This window comes from Henckelia pumila, chromosome 4 (assembly GCF_033568475.1).
Source record: "Henckelia pumila isolate YLH828 chromosome 4, ASM3356847v2, whole genome shotgun sequence".
Lineage (NCBI taxonomy): Eukaryota > Viridiplantae > Streptophyta > Magnoliopsida > Lamiales > Gesneriaceae > Henckelia > Henckelia pumila.
The window spans coordinates 200,857,871-200,869,908 of NC_133123.1; the positions used below are offsets into that span (position 1 = coordinate 200,857,871).

A 12,038-nucleotide genomic window follows, 5' to 3' on the forward strand; every position below is an offset into this window, starting at 1 on the left:
GGTTTTGATCCACAGGATATTAGAAGCGAGATGGGCCAAAAAGAACCTGATGTTGCTGCCGGTGTTACAACACCGAAAAACCCATCTTCCACTTCTTCTCTGCCGACCGTTCCGGTACCCATGGAACCTGTTCCTCTCGTAGTTCTCATGCCTGGCGAACCCGGGAATGCAATTGATTTGGAGAATCCTCCTGATTTCTCCGTCCTGAACAGAGTTAATCCTCCGGCACCAATGGCTCGCCGATCAAAAAGGCAGGCGGGTTACAACCCTGACTTTACCCAGTCCAAGCATTTTTACAAGGGTCCCCGCATATCTATTGCTGAAGAAGATCACAGCTCCGGTGACGATTTTGATGATGCCAACTATGAATTTGTGGCGAGGGAAAAACCTTCTGGTTCTACTGCTGCCTCTGCCTCCGCTCCGATAATTGAATCCGCTTCTGATAGCGAAGATTCAAACTCTTCTGATGGTGTTCCTCCTAAGGACACTCCAGCAGCTACTGTTCCTCAAGCAAGTGCTGATTCGGATGAATATGCCACTCTGGCTCAAATTTTGGAAAGCCTGAAACAAGGAAAGGCCTCTTCGTCTGTTCCTTCCTCTGTTCATCCCTCCGATGATGAACCTGATACTGAGATAATGGAAGAATTTGCTCAGGGCAAAGCACATCAAGATTCTGCCTCTTCCTCCTCTGCCGAGTCTGATGCTGACTCTTCTGATAAGAGTGCTGATATTGGAGAAGAAGAAGACTCTGAAGATATTTCCAGCATGGATGCTGATGAAGAGCCTTTAGAGATAGAGGATGTGTCTTCTACTGATGCCAGTGTTTTTGTTGGTGTCATCAACACCACGGACAACACTGTTGATGAGGACTATGATATGGATGCTGCTCATTCCCTCATTTTTTACTCTGGTGATGCTGCTGCTCTTTGGCCTCTTTTCTCTCACAGAGGTCTACTAGATGAGAGGAACATTGATGTACTCTCATATGATAGGTATAATTTGATCAATTTTTTGAAGATTAGACAGCTCTACTCTACTGTGGTTTCCGTGATACCCTATTGTAAGAGGGTGATTCTGGAGTTCTACGCCAACTTAACCTCAAGCATTGAAGATCCAAAATCTGCAAAATATGGCTTGGTGTATCTTAGGGGTCGGCTGTTCGAGTTCACTCCTGCAGTGATCAACTCTCTCTATTCCACCCCAGACTTTGATGAAGGCAATCCTCCAGAGATCAACGAAGTGATTACTGTTCTCACTGGTGGTATGGTCAAACAGTTCTCTGACCATTTTTCTGCAGCTAAGCTTACCTCCTTTTATTCTGTGCTGCATAAGATAGCTGTGAGGAATTGGACTCCTTCATCCAACTCAACAGTTATCACAAGACCACAGGAGGTCATTTTATATGCCATTGGGACTGGGAGTCCTTTTAATTTTGGAAAGATGGTATTCAAGACAGTGCTCCAATTTGCTGATGGAGGACTCAAGTCTACAAAGCTCCCTTTCCCCTCTTTGATCTATGGCATTTTGGAGTCTCAGGCTTTCATCCGCAATATTACAGAAGATCTCACTGATCAACCTGAGATTCTGAAGTTAGCAGCTGGTCTTCTAAAGGGAAATCGTGTTCTGGATTTGCCCTGGACCCCTACTCCTACTTCTGCTGCTAACATTGCGGGTGTTGCCCCAGATTGGTGGTGCAGGGTATGGAATGCTTTTGGCTGTCAGTGTTGCCCATCCCTAGTAGAGTGATAGATAAGATTGAGACGGTTTGTAGGGGTTTCATGTGGACAAGCAAACACTCTCCTATTTCTTGGAGGAAGATTTGCTCACCGATTGAGGATGGAGGTTTGGGTATTCGGGACTTGAGAGCATGGAATAAAGCCCTTCTTGCTAAGACTTTGTGGAACACTCATATGAAGAAGGACACATTATGGGTACGGTGGGTTAACCACTATTACTGGAGAGAGGTGGTAGAATGGAGGAAGAGAAAGGATGATACTATGCTCATCAAGAAGCTGGTTGAGATTAGAGATGAGCTAGTATTACTCTTTGGGATTTGGGAGGATACGGTGAATGAGATGTTTCTTTGGTTCGGGCAGAGAGATGGATTGAAGGAGTCTTACAAGAGTTTCATTCCGAATGTGGGTAGATGGTCGTGGAAACCATTCATTTGGAAACCACACATCATACCCAAACATCGTTTTACCCATTGGATTTTTGCACATGGAAAATGCTTGACTAAGGACCGACAGCCTTACATTTTGAACAAGGCTTGTGGGTTATGTAGAGGTGTAAATGAAACTGCACAACACTTATTCTTCGAGTGTACAGCCTCTAGATATCTATGGGACAAGTTTTGGATTTGGCTAGAGGTACAGTGCTCGCCGAGATCGATGCCAGGGTTATTGAGACTTCTCCGCAGTAGATTTCGTGGGACGACTTTCAGATCGAGGAGATGCCACTAGGGGATAGCAGCTTTGATTTATCATATATGGACTGCCCGTAATAGGGCTATCTTCGAGGATGAGAGATTGGACGTGGATGCTATTTTTCGGAGGATTATGATTCATGTTCATCGATCACTTGCTGCTGACTGATCTTCATGTATAGCAGCTAGACATTCATTTTGGCATGTTTACATTTTGAGATATATTTATGATGTTATTTTTTATTCTAAGTTGATACATTGATTTTGCGATCCATGGGTATGCCCAGTGTATTTTGTACTTCCTTTATTTACCATCTATGATATGTGTTCATATAAAAAAAATATGATTTTTTCATTACTTGAGTTTAAATGTTCATATTTTATCCAAGTTTTGTGATCATCAAAAAGAGAGAGATTTTTGTGTTTTGGAACACAAGAAATCCAGATTTTGATGATAACAAAACTTGTTATTGTGTTTCTAACATATTTACTCTAGTGTGAAGTTGCTAAACTAAATATGGAATCCAAAACTTAAAGTTAGCAAAACTGAATCTTTGGCAAGCTCTACCATTTTGATGATATCTCATAGATCAAAGATGAAAACGATTATCTGCCAACATTAGTGCAAATAAAACTCAATTTCAAACATATTGTATTTCACGTTAGTTGAGCAAAAACGGATGTTATACTGGTCAAACGGACATCGCAATACCAAACTTAATTGCATCAATTTAGCAAAAGAGTGGGTGCCCGTCTAGCCAACTTGTGGCTGAGGGCTTTGATAACTCTTATTGTAAACAATCTTTGTTTAATATAATTTACACTCTTTATTGGAATTTACTTTATCTCTTGTCATATTGTTATGTTGTAACGTACTATACGACATTTAGATAAAGACTTTGAATATACTAGAGTGCATGTAAGATGTGATAGTGAACATGGATGACTCATGAAACACATCTTATAATCACTGTATATTCTAAACCTGTTCCTAGTCAATTGAGCTGTCTGCGAATAAGGATAAGGATCGCTCAATATTGAGACTAGCATTTGCGATGTCGAGTACCACGTTTCATTGGTATGGAACATGGAGATGTTCACAGCATGCAAATGGATATTCATTGGATTAATGATCGAACTACCCTATTCGTATTTTCCAAGTGATTCTCACTTGTCGAGTGGATGAGTCAGTGGTTTTAGTTGTACACCATTAGTCCTTACTACTTGAAACATCATGGAGACTCTATATGCTAGTACTGTACTTTGACTCGTTTACCGACTCCATGAGGGTCATCAGGTGTCGAGATTGGGTTCAGTTACGACACATATAGGAGTCGATGCTTTGTTGTCAAGGATTCGCCATACGCTTGCGAGCGTGGATATCCTATGCGATCTGAGGAGATATTAGTGAGACAAATCTCTGGCCAGAGTACATGATGTGCTTTAGGTTACTTGGTTTCCTAGTTGCACATGCGATGTCACTATTTGATCTTCAAGATGTATTGCATGATTATCAAATCTCGAACGACTCTCGATATACCAATGGTTGTTGATTCGATCGGGATATATGAATGAAGGGACCTTACTGTACGCTAACCAAAACCCACTGGTTCTTGCAGGCACTATCAGTGATACCTAGGGTATCATGGGGCAATGTTGCTAGGCGCTCTTACCATGATTCGATGGGCTAGTCGGAAATTATTATTCCGAGTCATAAGGAGTTGTGAGCCCATGGCTAGCTGTATCCCTGAACCATTGAGGGTCACACAAGTAATGGATTTCTAATTCCCGTTGATATAGTTAAAATTTAATGAGTTAAATTTAGCGAACGAGAAGTAGGACTTCTTATTGTTGAATAGAGGGAGTGAGGTTTCCTAAAATGACATGGGGATGCCATTTTTGGAAACCACTGAATTCGGATTCAGAAAATTTATCTTGACTTTAAAATATTCAGAAAAGTTTTCTATACACATTGGTAAAATTGGTTTATCAATTTAAGTAACGATGAATTTTATATTAATTTCTGAACACACGGGCTTTGTTTGTCAGGCTTGAACTTATGACTAACGGGCCCTAAGCTGTTAGCAGCCCATCTTATAAACTAGTTTTTGCGGTACAGAAATTAGAGACAACAACTCATAATTTTCAAAACCTAGAGAGCATTCTCCCTTGGGTTGCCCCCCCCCCCCCCCCCCCTCTTTCTCCCTCAGTTTCGAAATTCCAGTCTACAATTTTCGAAAATTGCAGTCTAGTTTAGCATATCAGATCTCTTAAATCTCTTCGTAAAAACTTCTGATAGACTTTCTAGTGTAGTCTGTCAGAGGGTTTAGATTTCTGTTCGTGGACCTGATTCAGGAGTTGATCGAGGCATCGGTTCCTAGGATATACAAGAAGAGCAGATTTATCTGTTGGAGTCCATAACCTCAAGTTGAGACTTGAGAGGTAAAATCTAATCTTGTTTTATTTTACTTAATTGTTTTAATCGTAAGAATTTGATACCCACGATCTGGAATCGTTCCAGATCTGAAAATAAATTTTTTTAAAACTTTCGCTGCCATGAGTATCAGATCTGAAAGATCCAAGAACGTGTTCCAACACCCAACAGCTCTATTTCTGTGACTAATGACTATATCACTCTTGGAGCCTATAAATACAACATCTTGAAGTTCAAACACAAGCTTTTGAAGGAGATTCAAATCATGGGAAGCCTACTTGAAGAAACCAGCTAAATTGAGAGCAAAACCCAAGGCGTAAAGAATAAGAAGAAAGATGAGCGCTCACTGCCAAGTTCTTCACACCAAACCAAGTTTCTAGAACACTTTTCCTTTTCCGAAATCTTTCTATATCAGTTGAAGAGATCTCTCTCACACACACATAAGAGAGATGTATTTCAAAGATTAGTTGAATGAGAGTTTTTACACAAAGACGTTAAAAATTGTGTTTGTAGTCTTGGCATAAGAGACATTAAACATTATGCGGATTGTGAGGTTGCGGCATACAATCAATTGAGTGGCTAGGATTTCTTGTTTAGGCAGTGGGTAAGTCCTAAATCGGATTGAATTTGTACAAATGAGTTTTATAAATCAAATTCTTCTGGTGGATCCTTCCGAGGAGAAAGAATGAGTGACGTAGGAGTTGTTGAAATCTCCGAACATCCATAAACAAATTCTTATCTCTTTATTTCTTACATTTATTCATTGCTACTGTTTTGATTGCATTGTTGAAGCATTTTATGTGTTTGATAAAATACCTAAATGTTGCATTCAAAGTGTTTGATAAAATGCTTCAACTAAACTGTTTTCATCTATCAATTTGAATCCTTTTAAAATGATTTACAAAATGATAAATTAGTTTCTACGAAGGATTATTTCGACTGTCTTCCGCTTTATTTGAAAACCAAACTCGATATAATTCATCGGTGCTCAATATTTCAAGAACCGAGCTATTGTAGCTTAAGAAATGTTTTAAAAATGTGTATTCACCCTCCTCTACACTTGTAACCGATCCTATTAGTATACATTGAGTTCCGATTATGAAATATGGATCAATATTCATATATATTTTTTCTCAAATTCCTTTCGATTCTTTCTGATTTAATGTATTTAATTACATGATAATGTATGCAAGATGTTAACGACAAGAGAATATATAGGAAGATTCCCTTTTGAACATTTAAATTTCTGTATTAATCTGAATAAAATCAAGTGATGTAAATAACTTAAGACACCATATTTTTAGCGTGGTTGTGAAAACTTCCTAATGCATGGGGGCATTGGATAATTCACCATATTTTCTCAAGAGATATATACCAAACGAAGTTTATGTTGAACTCCTTGTTAAATAATTCAATGACCACCTCCACTCAATGTCAGCTTATATATCTCAATATCAATCACAAAAAGCTCACATTATAAATAAATAATTTCAATATCTGTTATGAGATTATTGCATCATATCTAATCATAATCTTTTGTAATCTGCTTCGTTTCGACCAAATCTATTATCATTTGAAAGGAATTTATCTTCTCCTAATTATCTTTATCCATAAGGCTAAGCAAGCGTATGAATCGTCTGAAACACTAACATGATTAGGTTTTTGTGAGACGATCTCACGAATTATCGGTCAATATCATGTTTACAATAAAAATAATATTTCTGACATAAAAATTGTTCTTTTTTATTGGTAGATTCAAATAAGATTTATATCCATATCATAAAATTGAATAATATCTTCTCTCAAGAGTTTAGAGTTCTTTCATGAGACATTGGAGAACAAAATTTTATAGATGTATTTTGATTAATTCAACTTTTTAAGTTATCCATTATCAAAAAATTTTAAGTTGACCCAAATATGTATTCAGAGGAAATTATATACTTATATTATATCCGGTAAATTAAATGAAAAACTAATACAAATGAATGGGAGCATGGATGTAATCTTCGTGCTAGAAAAGACGACAATTTACGATCGATAACAAAAATGGTACTCATGTACCATCATCATCATCATGATGGTTATTAATCATATGTCTATTTTAAAATATGTGCTATGATATGGAGAATTTCGGGGTGACAACCCAATATATTATATGAATTTCGGGGTAAAAACCCATTTTGTATAAGGAGAAAATGCATTTCTAATTGAATATGTTGTGATAACTAAATATTACTCAAAGAAAATTATCTTTTTTCATAAAATACAACTAATGATTCGCTCAATCGAGAGAAGTTTAAAAAAAAAATAGAAGGAAAAAACAATTTAAACAATCGATTAACACTGAGTGAATATTGACACGAGAAGTGCTCTTTTTCTTGGACAACATACAAAACCAATCCTTGGTGGAAAAAAAAAAAATTCTTCTTCCATATCACTTATGTAGTGTTTGGGAGAGTTTTTTTAAAAACACTTTTCAGCTTTTTCATTAACAAAAAAATTTGAAATTTTGTTAACAAAAAGCTGAGAAGTGTTAGGTAAAACTCGTGAATACTCGTCGACATAACATCTCAAAGTATTACACTGGATGAATTCCTGAAAAAAATTAAAATAAAAAATATAGATCAAGCAAGACTAAATTATTACTATTAAAAAAATAGAAAATTAACTAAAGAAAAATAACAAATAGTAAAAATTTTCGATTTCTATTCCCGGCGACGACACTAAAAACTTGATCGAGCAAATACTACCACTGAAAATCAACCTAAATATATCATCAATTAAGCTCGAATATATGGAAAATGCACGAGTCAATTAATAATATAATGTACAAAGTACGAGTATCGTCACACGGTGATTAATTTACGACAAAATTACTCAATTATAATTCTTTAGTTAATTAAGATGAGATGCGAATAAATTAATAAACTAACACAAAAGAATGAAACAAAAATAAATGAAATTCAGAAAATAAATAAACAATTGTTAATATCTCGGTTCACCTCACCTTTTCTTTTTTAATGTTTGAATTTCAATTCTCAAGCCATTCTTTTGACGGAATTCCTTAATCTATCAATATACTCTCTCGAGATATATTAATCTAATTAACGAATTGTAGTAACCAAATATCCTTGTGTTATTTAACAATTACAATTGTATTAACGATTTGTGGAATCATCTAGGTTTCGTCCTATTGGACTATTACTATCAACATGTATCCAACCTCATATCTCTATGCAGGTGTTAGATTCATAGATTATATTACTCTATCATGTTATAAAATATCATCTCGGCATCAATTATGACACATAAAATCAATTCAAAGTTGATCAATCTCCAAAATTATAATTAACACAATAATATAATCAAGAACGCTTAAAAACCAAATTCAATCTTAAAAAAGAAATCAAAACATAATTTTGGGGGTAGGATCCCCTATATTCCAACAAATAAAAATAATCTAAGAAGAAAAGAATAAAATCGCTTTCCTTCGCTTGTTCTTCCTTGAGTTCTTCACCCTCTTGATGGTCGCCGCCTTCTCTGTGTCTGAATCTAGAACTGGAACTCTTGGAACCCATCAAATTATGTTCTCAAATCTATTTATATGGTCAAGATCCCCGAATAAAATATTTCCTTCCAACACAAAGATTTTTTGGAATATTTTGCTCACGAACTCGCACTCGAGCGGTAGCCCCGCTCAAGCGAACCATTTTAAGCACCTTTCTGGAATTTGAGTTCATGCTCGATGGAGATTTTTCCCGCTTGAGCGCGAAATTTTAATCAACTTTTTGGTTTATCAACCTCCGCTCGAGCAGAGCAATTTTCAGCTAGGGCGTCTCAATATTTCTGTTGCGCGCAACATTTTTCAAAAATTCATCCGAAGTTCTATCTGTCGGAATGAATTGAAATCTGAAAAGCAGTTTCAAAATATCTTGAACTATATTGTGAACGGTGAAAATCGAATTTGGATCGCTTTAACATTAAAAATAATTTTTTGATCATGACTGCTCCGTAATTCATTATTGCGACTCTTTTCTTACTCCAAATTCTTGATTTCTTCGTTGTTCTTTCATTCAAATCGAGAAAAATGAAATGTAGACAACTTGAATGAAATAAATAAATTAATTAAACAAAAACAACTCTAAAAACATAATAAATCCATGAAAACCCGACTCGAAACTAGCACTAAATAATACATAAAAACACACTTATCAGACACCTCATTTAGCAGGGCAGTTGCAGGTTTTTCAGGTTTGGGGACAAAGGTATATTTGGCAACCAGAGAGTTTTGGACTCAGTTGGTGCCAGCAAAACTAGTTATGATTGACACTCTTATGCTTTGAAATTTTCGATTGAGTTGTATATTATTTTCAGTTTCAGTTATTTACCAGTTGTTTTTTGTCGGGTTAGTATTTGAATTAAGTATCTGCAGTTTTTTCTGATTATTCTTTGTTTAAGTGTTGATTGCATGTTTAAGTCTCTATTAGTATGTGATCCCGGAGTGAGTTACTATATTTTTTCATTTCTCCTCTACACGCACACTCGATCCTCAACAGTCATAGTTGAAATTTTCATCATTTCATAAAAATGAGATTGTAGACAAAACAAACATTTAAAACTATTTATGGATTGTATTATATATCAAATTCACAGCTAATACATATTTGGGTATTAACATTCTTTAAAAAATAAAAAGACATAAATGTAAATTCATTTTAATATTTAGTGTTTTCTACGTCATATAAATGGAGTTTAAATAATACCTTTGTATTGTAGAAATTATGTTGTCCATACTAGCCCTAGAGAATATATCATATCATAAAAGGATATTAGTTAACTTTTAAAATTTTAAATTTAACATTTGATCATGAACTTCAATAAAATTTCAAGATTAATTTGTCTTACCAATATTTTATTTATTTTGTGAAAAGTTTACCAAGACTATAAAGTTATTTTTGAAAATAAATATTTGTTACTTATTTAATTCCTTTTATCAATATTGTGACAAATTTTTTAAGAGTTTAAAATATAATTTAATGAAACTTTTAGATGCTCACATGCAAAATAAAAAATCTCGCATTAGTTATATTTATTTATCAATATGTGTGAGTTAATCAAATTTAATATTTATTTATATTTATATTGCATTATAGATAACATGTGTATTCAATCGTGTATTTTCTCCATGTACTCGAGATTCATATTCGGACATCCATGCAGTTTCTACATATACTCGAGAGATTAACCAGGGGAAAAACACAATTTCATATGGTCAATCAATAACTTGAGAGATTAACCAGGGGAAAAACACAATTTCATATGGTCAATCAATAACTTGGGGAATGAATTCTCATCTGAACAGAATCACACAAGTTCGAATTGTCAAATCAAACTTCCACCACTATGACCTACCAATTCTAGGTTATAAAACACAAAAACAAAACTGTCCATCAGCTCCTACGGGACTTACCCTTCCCCTTTGGATTCTCAACACTAGGCAAACATATAGTTGGGTTGACCGTATTTGGTTGCCTTCCAGATGACAAGTCGCCCCATTGCCATATAGTATTTGCTGCAACGACAAGGGAAGATCCGTTTATCCTTGGGACTGCTAACAAAGTATTGAATTTATTGCGTCTCAACTGCTGTAGCATATCCAACAAGTCTTCATCGTCCGATAATAGCATAATATTTGCCGGCTTCTGATTCTTGGTGGGCCAGTACAGCATGTCATCCATAAGTTGTTTGCTTATTGTTTTTTTAGCACCTGACTTAAAGCAAATTAGAAATTAAACGACCTGCACCGAAATTCAGAAGACATAATTCAAATTTGATTAACATAAAATACATACCAAAAGTGATATGGGTAAATATTATCCCACATCCTCTTAATGCCTCAAGTTTCACTGTCTCAAAACTCCCAGAGTCCCCATATGCATAAATATCAACCCTGCCCACGTAACCCAAACACTCCAAAGCAGACCTAATGTTAGCTACTAAATCTGTTATCCGGTGCGGATCATCGCCTAGTGGAAGTTGGCAAACACTCAAGTCCCACCAAACAGATAAAGAACCTTTCTTGTAGTTCTCCTCTGTCAACGGTAGAGACTGCTTCATTTTGTACTGCCTAAATCAAAGGTAATTTTATAGTAAAATATAGAATTTTACATGGATCATTTTTAATTAAAACACACTGTCACAGAAAAATATGCAAAGAAAAACACCACATTGACACTAATGATAATCATTCCACAAGAATCCCCTCTTGTACACAAAATGAATGCATTACAGTAATACGATGCAATTACATGGAGAAATACTGAAATAATTCAAAAACCAAACTTATTGCAAACAAAATCTTGAGATGATAGTCGCCGTTCAAGATCAAAATTATACCAAAATATAGAACCAATTTTGCTATCTTCGCATGGTTGCCAGATTTGAAAATCCAACCTACTCAGAACTCAACAACATTAGAAACCTTGTTCTACACTGCCGTTGGGTATGGAGGCAGAAAAACAGGATTATAAGGAAGAAACTAAGAATAAAAGTAACTATAAATTACCAATTTACAACTTCTGAGTACATATTATTTAAAAAACTATTCATTAACGACATTAATACAGAGAATGAAAGCACAATCTTTGTAGTGATAACATAACACTTATCAAACACTTGATATGCATTGAACCATAATTCCTCTATTATCAAGCATTTGAAGTGCAGTAAAGTCCAAGTTATAAGCTCATCGTCTCTTCCCTTCAAATTTGCAGAAGCTTGAACCATAGTGCCTTTTATTTTCAGACTCCCACAAAACCAAAAACATGATACAATAGAAAAATGAAAGCACACGTACAAAGGAGGAGAGCTTTTAACAAGCAACGAGACACATTCAACAAATCAACACAAGCATACCGTGCCTGAATCCGCTGACAAGGATGAACAAACAAATCAACACAAGCATACCGTGCCTGAATTCGCTGACAAGGATGAACGATGCCTGAATCCGCAGACAAGGAAGAACGATGTGCACGGCCGAGATGGCGAGATCGAGTTTAAACACCGAATCGATACGAAGTTAGAAGGCTTCAGATCTTGGGCTTTCCAATCCAAGTGTTAACGAGCAGGGAGACCCGAAATCAGCGGTCTAGGGTTTCAGAGAAAATGGGGATAGCGGAG

At 35.7% G+C, this 12,038-nt stretch overlaps 1 long non-coding RNA gene across 1 annotated transcript; it reads right to left on the reverse strand.

Moving 5' to 3' along the window:
* Window positions 1-10,116: 10,116 nt before the first annotated feature.
* LOC140866124 (uncharacterized) lies at window positions 10,117-12,038 on the reverse strand. The gene is made up of 3 exons (XR_012144807.1): window positions 11,826-12,038; window positions 10,712-10,986; window positions 10,117-10,626 (listed from the first exon to the last, which is right to left on the reverse strand). It is a non-coding gene; the product is annotated as an uncharacterized lncRNA (long non-coding RNA).